We start from the raw sequence: 16119 nt of genomic DNA, 5'->3' as shown, positions 1-16119 counted from the left end.
AACTTAACTTGAACCCTTTGACATAATCAAAACATCGGTTCGATCGTCGGATGCTTCCCGCACCAACAATCTCTCCCTTTTTTATTATGGCAACATGGTTCAAAGTTAAGTAAAAAATATGACAAAATTTAAATATGAAATTATTAAGAAATTTAAACATGAGCATGAATGTAAAGATTTATAAAACTTATGCTCCTTTTTATGTTTAAATTCTTAATTCTTAATTTCTTTAACTTTGACTTTTCTCTCCCCCTTTGACATAAATAAAAAAGAATATCGGGAAGAGAAAAGAATAATTAGTTTAAGCTCCCCCTGAAGAGTAACCCTGCATTTAATGTCTTAGTGTTTCAAAAAGAATTGTTTTACTTAAATTAGGAAATGCCTTGGAAAATACTTAGTGTTTTCAACAAAAACTTAACAAAATTTAGCATTTGAAAATAATTGCTTTGGTAAACACTTAGCTAAATTTGAAAAGCCTTTTATGAAAAAGTATTTAACTTAGTTAATTTTGAAAAAAGGCTATAGAAGTCACTTAGCTAAATTTGAAAAGAAGTTTTAGAAAATACTTAGCTAAATTTTAACAAGCCTTTTGAAAAACACTTAGCTCAATTTGAAATGGTTTTGAAAATACTTAACTCAATTTCAACAAAAATTAGCTAAACTTAATCTTTTGAAACTAATTGTTGTTTGAAAAATGAGCTATTAAAAAGATTTTGACAAACACTTAAAGGTATAAATACTTAATATTTTTTAAAAAATATTGATAAAAGCTTTGCTTAAGTACTTAACTTTAAAAGGATTTTCATAAAAGTTTAACTTAAGTACTTAACTTTGAGAGACAGTTTCTTGCAAAAAAAACTTAGTAAAAGATTTGGATAATTTTAGTGCTTAGTTATGAAAAATGATTATCTAAAAATCCAAGCTTTTAAAAATAAAGTCAATTCAATATCATATCTATTTTAAAGCTGAGTCAGAAATAATTTTTTATTTTAAGTCAAAAATAATTTTTATTTTAAAGGAAAACTAACTTGAAAAGAAAAATTCACTCCCCCTCGATTAATGTCTTAATAAATTCTTAGGGTCCTATAGTCCAAGCATATATTTAAGAATTATTTTCCAAATTTTCCATTTTACTCATTTTAGGTTATCAAGCATGTTTAGCTTATAAGTGAGTATGAGATGGAGTTATCTTTATTTTAAAAAAATATTGATATTTAAAATAAGTTTAAGTTCGAATTTCAAATAAGTGAACATTTAGGATTTTGAAGAATATATTAAAATTTAAATGAGTTTGAATTTCAAATGAGTAAATATTTTAAATTTGATGAATATATTAAAAATTAATTAGCCTTTATTATGATTTGAATCTTAATAATTAAAGAATTAAATAAGATTTTGAAATGATATAGAATTAAATAAGATTTAAGATTCTAAAATTAATTATAGAATTAAAATGATTTCAAATAATTTAAAATGATTTTCAAATTATTTTTAAATAATTTTGAAATAATTTTCAAAAAGATTTTTAAATAAATTTCGAAATGATTTTTAAAATAAATTTTGAAATAATTTTCAAATAGTTTTCAAAATGATTTTAAATAATTTTCAAAAAGATTTTTAAGTAATTTTCGAAATAAATTTTGAAATAATTTTCAAAGAGATTTTTAAGTAATTTTCTAAATGATTTAAAATAAATTTTGAAATAATTTTCAAATAGTTTTCTAAATGATTTTAAATAATTTTCAAAGAGATTTTAAAGTAATTTTCGAAATGATTTAAAATAAATTTTGAAATAATTTTTAAATAGTTTTCACAATGATTTTAAATAATTTTCAAAGAGATTTTTAAATAATTTTCGAAATGATTTTTAAAATAAATTTTGAAATAATTTTTAAAATGATTTTAAAATAATTTTTCAAATATTTTTTTTAAAATGTTTTTTTAAATAATTTTTAAAATTATTTTTAAATAATATTTTAAATTATTTTTAAATTATTTTTAAATAATTTTTCAAATAATTTTTAAAATGATTTTTCAAATAATTTTTAAAATGATTTTTAAAATAATTTTTAAAATGATTTTTTAAATAATTTTTAAAATGATTTTTTAAATAATTTTTTAAATAATTTTCAAGTAATCATTTTAAAATGATTTTTTAAATAATTTTTTAAAATTTAATTTAATTTGATTTTTAATCATTAATTTAATTTAATTTAATTTGATTTTTAATCCTTAATTTAATTTGATTTTTAATCCTTAGTCATATCACCCGATCTAAATTTTAAATCAGGGAATCCTATAATTTTGTGAGATGAATTATGTTCAATTATAGGGTTTGGTTTAACTTTGTGTTAGATTCAAGTTTAGCTTTGGGCTCAACAAATAGGCATTCTTTGGATAAACTTCTGGGCTATGGTGAGTCACATGGATATCATTAAAGTAACCATGCCTTCGAGGTTTTCCAAATAGTCCTATCCACTGAACTTAATACAAAACCTTGGTCTAACTAGTTAGGTTCCATAAAGGGTAGCTTCGGTTAGTTCCACTTAACCAAATGCACCAAGTCGAAGTCATATCTTCCTAGACATGCATAGACTAAGCTTTCCTAACGTACTATCATCCAAAATTTCACCAGTACCATAGATCAAGTTAAACTTGTTCCCTTTTCTATTTAGTTCTAATTACCCTGTCGGGTAGCTTGGTTTGGGTTACTCTGTCGAGTAAATTATTTTTAGAGGTGTCAGTTATTCTGAAGCTTCCTCCTATGTTATTGATTTACGTTTTATTTAAATTAAGTTTAGTAAATAAAAGGTACTTGATTATAGCTTGGTTTGTAGTGTTTAAGTTTTACTTTAGACTTATAACCCAAGTCTAGATTTCGCGATTTAACTAAATTATTAACAATCTTCTCTAATTTATCAATTTTATCTTTTAAAATATTATTTTGTATTTCTAATTTTCTAAGAGTTAATTTTTTATTTTTATTTGAATTAATTTTATTCATTACATTATTAGCATGCATATCTAATTTTGAAGAGAAATCTATACTAGAGAAAGCAGGATTAGTTAAGCTAGTGCAATCATGTGTTGCAAAAACTGGATTTTCGTATAATGTAAATGTACTAACCTTGATTTCTCCCTCTGAATTCTTGGGTCTTCTATCTGGGCATTGTCTTTTGCAGTGACCCATTAGTTTGCATTTGGAGCATTTAATGTGTTTCTTCCCTCTCCTGATCATTTTCTCCTTCTCCTCCGATTGTGTCGGTCGAGTCTTACGAGTGGGGCATTCGTTTCTATAGTGCCCTCTCTCCCTACACTTAAAACAGATTATGAGATATTTACAATTTGAATTTACAATTTTACCTTTTAGATCCGTGATAGGATCCTCCCCCTTGACTGTTGCCATTTCAAATTCTGACTCAGATTCAGATATCTCGTCTTTGGCCATCAATGCTATGATATCGGTTTGCTCTGATTCTTCTGAGTCTGGTTTGGAGGTTGACTCTGAGGATTCAAATTCAGATTCGGACTCAGTTTCTATTCGATCTTCTAACTCTAAAGGGATCTCATAAAGCTTGAGCACTTTCTCCCAAAGCTCCTTAGCATTGTTGAACTTTCCAACTCGATCAAGATCTGAATTTGTTAGTCTACATAGGAGAATGCAAGTTGCTTTTGCATTTGTCTCGAATGTCCTTATTGTTTATGCATCCCACTTGTCACACGTGATGGGTACACCTTCTTCAGTGGGAGGAATAAATCCAATATGGACTATGGTCCATATTTCAGCTTCGGTCTTCAGTTGGTGCTCCACCTGGTCTTTCCAGTATATGAAATTCTCGTCGGACAGAAGTGGTAGGCATGTGGAGTTGTACCCATCTTCATAGGCCATTAAGAAGGAATCTCACAAAATAAAAACAATAAAACTTGTTCCAAGACTTGGTCTTGGATTAGTAGTGCGGGAAAAAGATAGAAATAGGAATTCACAAATTTTGAGAAAAAATAATAAAATAATAAAAAAAATATTATTAAAAAAATATTATTTCAAATTTTACTAAATGTGATATTTTATCAATTCTAATAAGTGGTGAAGAGATGAGAATGAATTTTTCGAAAACAATTTTGGAGGGAAAAAACGAAAGGCGTGGCCCGGACGGGTTGTACCAATTCTAAATGAACGAAAAAAGCAAAGAAAAATGATCGAACGGGTTGTACCAATTCAGAGCAACCCCGCTCTGATACCAATTGTTGGATTGAAAGCGCTAGAAGGGGGGTGGTGAATAGCGCTCGTGGCTATTTCGTTCGATTCGTAAAACACTCGAGTAAAAAACATAGCGGAATTTGTAACGACCACCCTTCTTACTACTACTACTCTCTAAGGATGACCATTACTTAACTACTAACTCTACTTAACCGGTATGATTAAATATCACATAGAAACCCTACCGAAAAATTTCGGCAAAATCTCCCCTGTACCGGTGACCAAATCTATAATACAAACATAGTATACGCAGCCACAGACGGCTGGAACATATTTTCCACAACCACGCAGTAATAAAAATCACAATAAAAACAAAGAAACTACTCTAGTAATAGCAATGACTACCGCACTCCACAAATAATAAAAGAGACAAGCTAGACATGCGGAAATAAACTCAACTACAATCCCAAATTTAATATAACATTAACAGAGAACTAAAAGAAAGTCTTGACAATTTTGCCAGCTACTTCTGGATCTCTCCACAGTCCAGTCACCACACACCTTCATCACCCCCACCATCCTGTCGTCTCCCTTTATATCTTAGCTTTTCCTTTATCTGCGGTAGGAGGAAAAAAACAAAAGATCTATAAGCGAAAACGCTTAGTAAGTACTAATCTATCTCACAAAAACATCGAAGTGCATAAAAAGAATGCAACAATACTAAAACTGAAATGCTAAAAGCAAAGCTGCATGTACCCATGGTATACAAAAATAAAACTGAATACTAAACATGCTCACTAACTGACAGGAAAGTAATGAAACAACTACTGTAAGCTTAGAATTAAAGAACTAAACTTTTATTGATTCTAAGCATAAAACTTGTTTCATTTTCTTATATCTTTATACCAGAAATTAATCTTTTAATTTCTCTTTTACCTTATTCTTTTCTTCTTGCTTTACTTATACTAGAAATTAATATTTTAATTTCTCTTTCACTTTCTTCTTCTTGTTCTTCTTTTCTTTTCTTTTCTTTTCTTCTTTGGGCCCAGGCTTAGTACCATCTTTGTTTTGCGCGCTCTCTAATAGTGACTGGGGTAGCGAGCCTCTAGCCCTATGAGGATAAAGACCTCGGTCTTACCAGGGCCAAGACCTCGGAATTGGTCACCTGGATTTGTTTAACGACAACCTCGGAAGTCGGGTACTAGCCTCTTACTTTAATTTACTTGTTATCTCTTTTTAACTAGACTTTAGTCTTTTTCTTTACTCATGCTTCTTATAATCCTTTATTAGAGCATATTAGAATCCTATAGATATATCTAACAAGTATAGGATTACAACTAACCAAGCATGCTATAAAATAACACAAAGGAAAGCAAATCTGAACTCCCTAAGCATGTTATAAAATAGAGCAAAGGAAAGCTAACCGTATGCTTCAATTTAAAGGCTATTAGACGCAAATGAACACATATACCATCTGCTACTTTAAGAGAAAAGAGTTGCTACTGTAAAGGACTAAAACATAATGCACAACAAACCCGAATGCATGTATACTAGCAAAATTCTGTACTTGTTAGCTTAATAAAATTCTGCATTATCATTTAATACAATCTGCATGCCATACGAAACTAAAGTACCTACAAATAACATGGTACAACAAGGAAGTCTACTAACTGCATGCTAAGAGGCAACCGAAGCTATTCCTAATGCTGTACAAAACCGAAGCAAGGAAAACAAGCCACTAGACAGCACAAAAGAAGTCTAACCAGACCTACTAATATAGAGTTGTTCCTTTCAAGTTTTACAGGGAAATTATGGCAAGAAATGCTCTAATCTGCATGGTATAAAAACAAACAGCATTGGCAGAACATGCTATCACCTAACTGTATCAGGAAAATTACAGCATAAGCAAGAAATGCTGTAACCTGCTCTAATCTGCATGGTATAAAGAACAAACAGCATTGGCAGAACATGCTATCCAAAAAAACTAAACCTAATCATTCATATTCTTCCTTTATGTCTCACGGCAGAAAGCTAAAAGGACCCAAAAATCTCTACAACATGCTTCGAGTTCAAAATGAACAAAGAACCCGATTTCTCAATCTTAACATGTTGTGCTCGTATAAAGGAGAGGTCAAACTTGCTGTGCCGCCACATACTAAGGTCTAGGGTTCATGCTAGGCCTCGGAAGCAAAGGAAGAATCAAAAAGGAGAATAATTGCACTTATACAAGCTTGCTGTGATGTACAACTATTTGTGCCAAATTGAATCGTAGTCAATTGCAGGAAAACTTAACTGTAACTGAAAAAGCTAAGCACCCTAAGTACTCAATGCAACCTAGGGTTCATGTAAAGCTCACGAAAATCTTCAAATTACAGCCGACGGTAAAGGATGAGCAAATCGATTCTAGGGTTCGTGCAAAGCTTCGGAAACCAGAAATTCAGGAAATAAGGAAACGAAACCGAAAGATCGGAGCAACTCCTACCACAGGTGAGTAGTACTTACCTAGCTTTTAGAACTTACAACCGGAGAAGAAAAGAGGCTTCTAGGGTTCGGGTAGCTCAATCTTCCCGCGACTCCTTGCGTCCCCGTGCTCTCCTCGACGAAGAACTCGTGAAGATGGACAGAACTCCTCGGGTTGGACCTTGGCCGGTCACCGGAAAACAATCCCGAGCTCCCTTTTGCCTTCCGCCCGAGCCCGCCGTCGCACACGCAGAAGGGGAAGAAGAAACGGGATTTTAGGTCACGGGTCAGAACTTAGGTTCTCTTCTTATAACTAGGGTTTCCTATTACTAACTATACCTTAAATATCTATCTCTACTTATTTGGTTAACAAAAACCGCGTAGCTCAACTGGTTTGGGCCGGTTTTGCTTAAAGCCCAGCTCATGGGTTCGAATCCCAGCCGCACACTTTTATTCCTCTTTTATTCAAAACGCTCTAACTATAGCTTAAATATATTCCACCTCTTATATAATTAACAAAGCTTTCGTAGACCGGTTGGTTGACTGCGCTTTGACTAAGTCAGGGCTGGCGGATTCGAGTCTCGGCTGCCACTATTTTCCTTACTATTTATTCTTATTCCTAACTACTACTTATATACATATTGCTCCATATATAATTAACAAAAACTCACTGGCTCAGATGGTCGAGCTTCGTCCGGTTGGGTCGTGTCTGACCCGAGGTCACGGGTTCGAGCCTCGCCTTCAACGATTTTTGTCAAGATTTCTTTCTTTTTGTAAACATACTAAACGACCTCCAAAAATTACGTAAAAATACTCTAAAAATCTCTAGAATATTTTAAAAGCATTTTCAAATATTTTTATGGACATTTGGAACTCGAAATAGGGAAAATTGGGTCGTTACAGAATTAGAAACAAACACATAGAAAGAACACGAGGATTTACTTGGTTCGGAGCCTTGAGCGACTCCTACTCCAAGGCCCGCGATCGTTGATCGCTTTCGGTGGGCAACAACTATAATATCGTCAATAGTACAAGTATGAAATGAGTACAAAAAATCTAAGCAATACCGACAATAAAATTTACAGAAATCAGAGCGTTGAGTTGTCGGAAACTTGTCACAGCTTAGCTGGAGCCTCTCGTTAGCAGGACGTTGTAGATGGATCGTTTGGAACTTGATTAATGAGGTTGCTGCTCGAGAGGTTCTTTTATACAGTGCTGGAGGCGCCTCCAATGCCATCCAAGGCGCCTCTAACGAGCCGATTCAGCCGCGTAGATCAGCACAAACTCCTTCTACGCTTATCCTCCTCAAGGCGCCTTAAGGTCAGTCCAAGGCACCTTGAACCCAGCTCTAAGGCGCCTTCAAGCCCATCTAAGGTGCCTTCAGCTTCTCTTCACTGACTTCTTCTGGCTCGCACCCGAGGAGCCTCCAAGCTCCATAGAGACGCCTCGGACACTGTTCATCCGAGCCTAACTTGTGTTTTTGGTACCTGCAAAATGTGTTAGTCCTAAAATACCTACAACACAGAGTTAGTACATAATAATAATATGACGAATTAAGTGATTGACAGTCATCGGACTGTCCGGGTCTGACTTTGGATTTTCGACCGAAAACCCTAGGTCGATCCGACGCCTACTGTTCCCTCTACGGGGAACGCATCTTCACCTACTCCCCTCAAGAAAGATTACCTGGTGTCAGTCCGGTCCTCCAGACCGACTGGACTTTCCGCCTAGGGTTACCACCCCCTAGAACCTAGGGTTACCGCCCCCTATGGTTTTTCTCCACCTAGGGTTACCACCCCCTAGGACCTAAGGTTACCCCCCTTAGGATTTTCCTCCACCTAGGGTTACCACCCCCAGGACCTAAGGTTACCCCCCCCCCCCCCTCTCCCTTAGGATTTCTCCTTCACCTAGGGTTGCCACCCCCTAAGACCTAGGGTTACCACCCCCTAGGATTTTTCCTCAACCTAGGGTTACCACCCCCTAGGACCTAAGGTTACCGCCTCTTAGGATTTTCCACCTGCCTAACCGTAGTTAGGACTTTCCTGCACACTTGTTTAAGCTCATTAGATAACAAAACAACTTAACTTGAACCCTTTGACATAATCAAAACACCAGTTTGATCGTCGGATGCTTCCCGCACCAACATCATATACTATCCTATACTCATTGTCCATCAGCATGCATTCGCTGGAAGCTAAAGCAACTATCCTTAAGCACAAAACAAAGATGATCCCTATGAAATCCTGTTACGGTTAACCCTTTTCACTAGGGCGCCTCGGTAGATCACAAGGACACAACTCTAATTGATGTTATCAAAGATAGAATTAAGGAGCTTAGTTTAGTCTCTTACTTCCTTGTAGAAGAGTCGCCTCTTCTTTCAAGGAAGTATCCTAGATGTCCGTGAACGGATTACCCCTGTCACTAGGGCCCCTCGGGTGTACAATCTAATGTATTCCCTCTACGAGGTTGGCAATTCCTACACAATCAATCAACACGACATCGGGTGTTTAGATTAATTCTTTATTTATGTAAATTGTAATATGATGTGTTTTCTTATTCATTGAAAATTGAAAATTAGTCCAATAGTCTTCTTATATACATTGTCAGCTCTTCTTATTAAATGTCATTTGGTTTTAATCAAATTTTTATTAGAAAACTTTTCAAAAAAATCTAACATAATATATTGTTACTCTTGAAATTGCAAAGTACCAAATCATAGCTATAGAGAATTTTTAGATGGTAGCTTGGCATCATGACTTCACTATTGCCTCTTTCCAAAATGGCCTAAACTTTAAAGAAATTTGGAAGTTTTTTTTTATTTTAATTTTTGTGATGAATGTAGATTTGAATTATTGAGTTAATATTCAATTTTAATACTTTGCAAGTATAATAAAAGAATATTGAAAATACCTCCTAAATATATGTCTGGAGCTCAAAAGAGAAAAATAAAACAAAGGGAGGAGGCATTAATTCAAAGTCAAGCCAGTGATATTAACAAATATTTTATTAGAAGTGGCATGATAGAAACAGAGGAATTAGGGGATAATTTGGTGATTGAAGAATAAAGTCATAATGAAAATGAAGAATTAGTTGAGGCTACCAATTTGATCTGAGTTGAATGAAAACTTAGAAGAAGACTCTCAACATGAAAAATTAAATTCAACAATGAATTTGGTGGACCTTGAAAATTAGAATAATATCAGTCAAAAATTGAGATTTTACTTAATAGAAATTGGTCCAAATAGAGTGAATGATTTTTTTTCCTAAGGATAGTAATAATAAACATTTTGATTCATTGCATTATACACGGGTAATGGCAAATGGACAAACAATAAATAGAAGATGACTTGTATATTCTATTTCATTGGATAAAATATTTTGCTTCTGCTGCAAGTTGTTCAAGATGGAACAAATGATGAGTAGAATAAGAAATTTGGATAATAATGGATACAAAGATTGGCGTAATATTCATAGAAGTCTTAGACAACATGAAGCTGTTGGAACCCTAAGGTTGTTTTGGTGTGATCAACAAGTTAAGTTAGGTCCTAGTATATTTTAACCTTGTATCTAAGTGTGTAGGAACTTAGGAGCACAGGGAGTCAAGCGAAAGACGCAGCTAGCGAGAAGGATGACACGTGGTGCGTCTGAGGGACGAGGCGCTGCGGAAGAGTACATCGGCGAACGTGAAGGAAGCGTGCAGTGGTTCCGAGGGACGAGAAGCCGGAGCGGAAGACTGCTCGAGGAGCAAGAGACGCAGTTACCGAGAAGGTCGGCACGGGGTGCGACCGAGAGACGAAGAGTCGTGGATGAGTACGCTGGCGGACGAGAAGGAAGCACGCAGCATTTCCGAGGGACGAGAAGTCAGAGCAGAAGCATGCTCAAGAAAGCCGGAAGTTGGGTTCGAGTGAGCCCTATTCAGGATGGCTGAGATCACACAAGGAAGGGGAGCCAGAGAGGAAGACCCGAACCGAGGCAAGCTGGACCGGAGCATAGAGCTCAAACCGAAAAAGTCAATCGGAGTTTACTTTGGGGTTTTGGGCGCCCGGACCCATTCTGGGCGATCGGAACAATCCGGGGCGCTCGGAACCCTTCCAAGTGCTCGGACCGAATTTTTATCCAAATTTCAGTCAAAATAGATCCGTGCAAAGGGGATAAAGTTTTATCCCCCCAGGGCGCCCAGAACCCTTCGAGGCGCCCCGACCAAGGCTATAAATATAGCCTTGGTCCAAAAGCTTTACATCATCTCAAGAATTGCATATTCCAACACTTGTGCGCTTTATTTCTACTTTAGCTTCTGTTCTTTGTGTTTTCACTACTGTAAGAGGCTTATCCGCCTGAAGGAGATTATAGTGCAACTCATTACTTGAATTAACAACCTCTCCGGTTGTAACTAAGTAAATATCCTTGTGCCTCTACTTTCTGTTTTATTATCTTTTATTTAACTTTATGCAAGTGTTTCTTTAAAAGATCGAGAAGTGTTGTTCTTTTTATTTTGCAGGCTATTCAACCTCCCTTCTAGCCAACCTCCCTTCTAGCCAGCTCAACGCAATCCAACAAGTGGTATCAGAGCACCAGGACGCCTCAGGAGGACTAACCGCCGACTGAAGCAATGAGATGGCTGGAGCTAACATCTATCCCCCAACATTCGAGGGAGAGTTCGCTTTTTGGAAGCGACGGATGGAGGTTTATTTTAAAACCGATTTTAATTTTTTATTAATAATGACATATCGTTTTGAAATGCCCAAAAGCAAAGAAGGAGAAGAACTTGAGGAGCATCAATGGACTGACGAGCAGCGCGACGAATTCATAACAAACAGGAAGGTTGAGTCTTGCCTTTTAAGCGTACTACCTGCACAGGATATTGATAGAGTCAGGAAATAAAAAAGCGCAAAAGAACTTTGGGAAAAGTTCTTGAAGCTCTACGAAGAACCACTTGAAGTCGAATCCAACTCCTCGATGGGCACCGAACCACTGTCAGAACAATCCGAGACAGAGGAAATTGTCGGAACAACACTCACCACCGAGTATCTACCAGAAGACACAATCAGCTCTTCCTCAATAAGCATCGAGAGCATCGATGAAAGGGGAGCAACGTCGGAAGAAAACAACTCAACAGGGGAAGAGTCAACAACCGAAAAGGTAAGTCAGGTATGGTTTTCACCTCCTGACCAATTACTTAATTCGATCAATAAATTGTTGAAAAAATTTTACAAATCAGAAAATATATTATTAAAATATTTTTGTAGGTTAGAAATTAAAAATAAAACATAGAATAGTGAGTTAAAAGAAACAACCTATCGATTAAAGGATTTCGACAAACTAACAATAGAAAATGACATGTTAAAGGATCGAATACAATTTTCTGTATGTTCAAAATTTTCTTCTTAAGATTTAAGAAATTATGATAAATTAAAATGGAAATTTAAACATCATTAGCTTGAACTATTAATTAGATTTAGAACTTTCAGTGAGAAAATTAGACATTAAATTTCTTTATGAAGTTTTATTTAAGAAAGTGGTTGTTGCTCTAATAATCAAGAAGGCCTAGTGCGTCGCCACTGGAGGGCAGATCCTTTGGACCACTTTTTGCGGTCCAGGGGATGGTCCCTTTGCATGTATTGGTGGGATGGATAGCCCCCACTTATAAAACTGGCGGGGACCATTTATCTCCACCAATGTATACAAAGGGACCATCCCCTAAACCGCAAAAAGCGGTCCAGAGGATCCGGTTCCTGGTCACTGTTTGGAAGTCAAAATATTGAAAGAAAATGTTTAATTAACTTTATGATAAAAAGCATTAAGATTGAAATTTAATAATGCTTTAAAAAGTTATTTTAAAATTATTTTTTTAAAATTTCTCAAAAATATTTTTATGCTTAGAAAATTTTTCTTGTATAAAACTTCCACTTAGAAAAATTCTCAAAAAAATTTTTTTTTCCTAAGTTAAAATTGTAGGATTGAAAAGAATTTAGATATCTCCACAATAGCATGATATTATCCACTTTGGGCCTAAGCCCTCATGGTTTTGCTCTTGGGCTCTCCCCAAAAGGCCTTATGCCAATGAAGATATCTTTTCTCTTATAAACACATGATCTTTCCCATGTGTTTCCAATATGGGACTATGTTTGTAACCTTGCAACCCCAACAAAAATTTCTTCTGAAATTAGAATTTTTTTTTTTTGAAAATTTTCTTACGTAAAGTTTTACTTAGAAAATTCTCAAAGAAAAACTAGAAACTTTTTCAATTGAAAATTATTGAAAATTTTTTTTTAAAGTTTTGTCATTTAGTCTTCCGCTGCTAGTTAATTGTAAGTTTTGAGTTCTCTGAGAGATTTAGGAATTACTATCAACATGTGAATAAGGATAGTTAAGTAAAGTTAGTAGTCCAGTAGCACTCTGCCCTCTCAGACCAGTAGCGAGGAGGGTGGGGTGTTACAAGTTGGTATCAGAGCAGTTCCTATTCTCCAGCATCACACATCAGCACCAACCATGCTGTCTTCAAGTAAGAAAGTATTTAAGTTTTCCTTTTATGCTTTCTTTATTATTTGCAGTATGGAGTAATTGCTTAAATGCACTTTAGTAAGATAGAAGTTTTGTCTCTCTTATATTCATATACATAAGTATGTTTAGAAAGGATAGAGAAGAAGATATCAAGCCTTCCAAGGACCCCTAATGGGTACGATGCGATATGAATAATAGAGGACCGAGAAGTTAAGAGACTAAGGAACAAAGAGTACCATTAGTGAAAGTCATTTAGAACCAGAAGCATGAGGAAGTTACTTAGGAGCGTGAGGACAGTATGAGACAGAGATATCCAGAATTATTCTAAGTTCGAAAACGAACTTTTTATAAGGTAGGAAGAATTGTAACACCCCAAATTTCCTCAATTAGAGTCCTAAAAGTAATTTAAAAATATTTAAAAATACTATAGAAATATTCTAGGGATTTTTAGAAATTTTTAGAGTATTTTTATGTAATTTTTGGAGGTCGTTGGGTATTTTTACAAAACGAAGGAAGTTTCGACAAAAAAATGTCCAAGCCGAGAATTGAACCTATGACCTTTGACTCAGTCAAAACCCAGCTGACCAAGTGTGCAAACGGATTTTTCTGTTTAGAAAAGGTAGCAAATTTATTTAAGATAGTTAACAGAATATTGGATTATAAAAGGGATAAGTTAATCTTGGATTTGTTTGTTTAGAAAAGGTAGCGAATTTATTTAAGATAGTTAACAGAATATTATAAAAGGGATAAGTTGATGTTGGATTTGTTTGTTTAGAAAAAGTAGCGAATTTATTTAAGATAATTAATAGAATATTGGATTATAAAAGGAATAAGTTGATGTTGGATTTGTCTGTTTAGAAAAGATAGCGAATTTATTTAAGGAGTTAACAGAAATATTAAGTTATAAAAAAGGATAAGTTGATGCTCTATTTTCCCGTGACTTAAACCATTCTCTCCTTCTCTTCTGCATATGATGACGGAGCTCGGGCAGAAAACGAAAGGGAGTTAGGGCATCATCTCCGGCGGCCGGCCAAGGTCCTAGAAGCCCTTTTTGTTCGGTTGTGAGTCCAAGAAGCAAGGTAAGTGCTTCTCACCTGCAGTAGGAGTAGTTTCAGACCTTTGTTCTTCTTGAATTCGAAGCATAAGAAGCGCTTATAGTGCAGATTTTTAATTAAGCCTATAGTGCAGATTTTAATTAAGCTTATAGTGCAGATTTTTATATAGACTTATAGTGTAGATTTTAATTAAGCCTATAGTGCAGATTTTAATTAAGCTTATAGTGCAGATTTTTAATTAGGCTTATAGTGCAGATTTTAATTAAGCATATAGTGCAGATTTTTAATTAAGCTTATAGTGCAGATTTTAATTAAACCTATAGTGCAGATTTTAATTAAGTTTATAGTGCAGATTTTTAATTAAGCCTATAGTGCAGATTTTAATTAAGCTTATAGTGCAGATTTTTATGTAGGCTTATAGTGCAGATTTTAATTAAGCTGGTAGTGTAGATTTTTAATTAAGCCTATAGTGCAGATTTTTAATTAAGCTTATAGTGCAGATTTTTATGTAGGCTTATAGTCCAGATTTCTTAGAGCTTAAAATGCAGATTTCTTTAGAGCTTGTAGTGCAGATTTTTGGTGGAATTTGTAGTGCAGATTTTTGGTGGAACTTGTAGTACAGATTTTTGGTGGAACTTATAGTGCAGTTTTTAAAGACAAAGATTATAGTGTAGTTTGGTTAAGTATTATAGTGCAGAATTTATGTTTGCATAGTATGCAGAAATAGTGTAGCATAGAATGTAAAATCTTGATTAGTATAGTATGCAGAATTTTGACTAGCATAGTATGCAGATTTTAGATAAGCTTAGTATGCAGATTTTAGATAACCTTAGTATGCAGATTTTAGATAAGCTTAGTATGCATATTTTAGATAAGCTTAATAGGCAGATTTTAGTTAAGCTTAATATGCAGATTTCTGTTTAAACTTGTATGCAGATTTTGTTTAAGCATTTCAGTATTAGAATTTGTTTAAACATTTCAGTTTTGTAAAAAGCATTCTTTTAAAGAAAAGTATAAGAAAGATAAAGAAAAGAAAGAAAAGGCCGAGGCCTTAAGTAGATCCCAAAGTCAAGACTTTAGGGGTTTTAGGCACACAAGGTGCCTATTAAAATGCCAAGGCATTTAAAGAAGAAGTAATTAAGATTATAAGTATTTTACTTTTAAGAAGAGGCTAGTACCCGACTTCCGAGGTTGTCGTTAAACAAATCCAGGTGTCCAATTCCGAGGTCTTGGCCCTGGTAGACCGAGGTCTGCTCTTTTAGGATTGGTGGCTCGCTACCCCAACCTATTAGGGAACGCGCATAAGATGGTACTATGCCTGGGCCCAAGAAGAAGTTGATTATTATTTTGAAGTATTATAAGTATAAGTTTTTGAACAAGTAAAACGAGTTTTACATAAACATAAAGTATTAAAGATTAAGTTAGAACAAATGAAATAAGTTTCATATAGTTCTGAAAATCAGTAAGTTTAGTTCTTTATTCTACCATGTTTATCTAGTGGATGAGTAGTTTTCATGTTTACCTATTAGATGAGTAGCATGATTAGCTATTAGAATTACATGAGTAGATTCCTTAGCTTTTCTTTGCTATTAGTTTGACATGAGCAGTTATGTTTATGCTTTATTTCTTTTTAGAGCATATAGTTTCTAGTTCTTTTCGTATACATGCACATTCGTGATTTTGTAAGTTAGATAGCGCTTACTAAGCAAATTTTGCTTATAGATTGCACTTTCTCTTACTGCAGATAAAGGAAAGGAAAAGTTATAGCAAAGGAAGGCGACAAGGAGGTGCGGATGGATGTGTGATGCTTGGACTATAGAAGCCTTGGGACCTAGCATAAGAATTTATTAAGATTGTCATTTATTAAGAATGTATTAGATGAGTCATTTAGTCTTCCGCTGCTAG

Source organism: Zingiber officinale, chromosome 2A, assembly GCF_018446385.1.
Source record: "Zingiber officinale cultivar Zhangliang chromosome 2A, Zo_v1.1, whole genome shotgun sequence".
Classification (NCBI taxonomy): Eukaryota; Viridiplantae; Streptophyta; class Magnoliopsida; order Zingiberales; family Zingiberaceae; genus Zingiber; species Zingiber officinale.
This window is presented reverse-complemented; position numbering follows the sequence as displayed.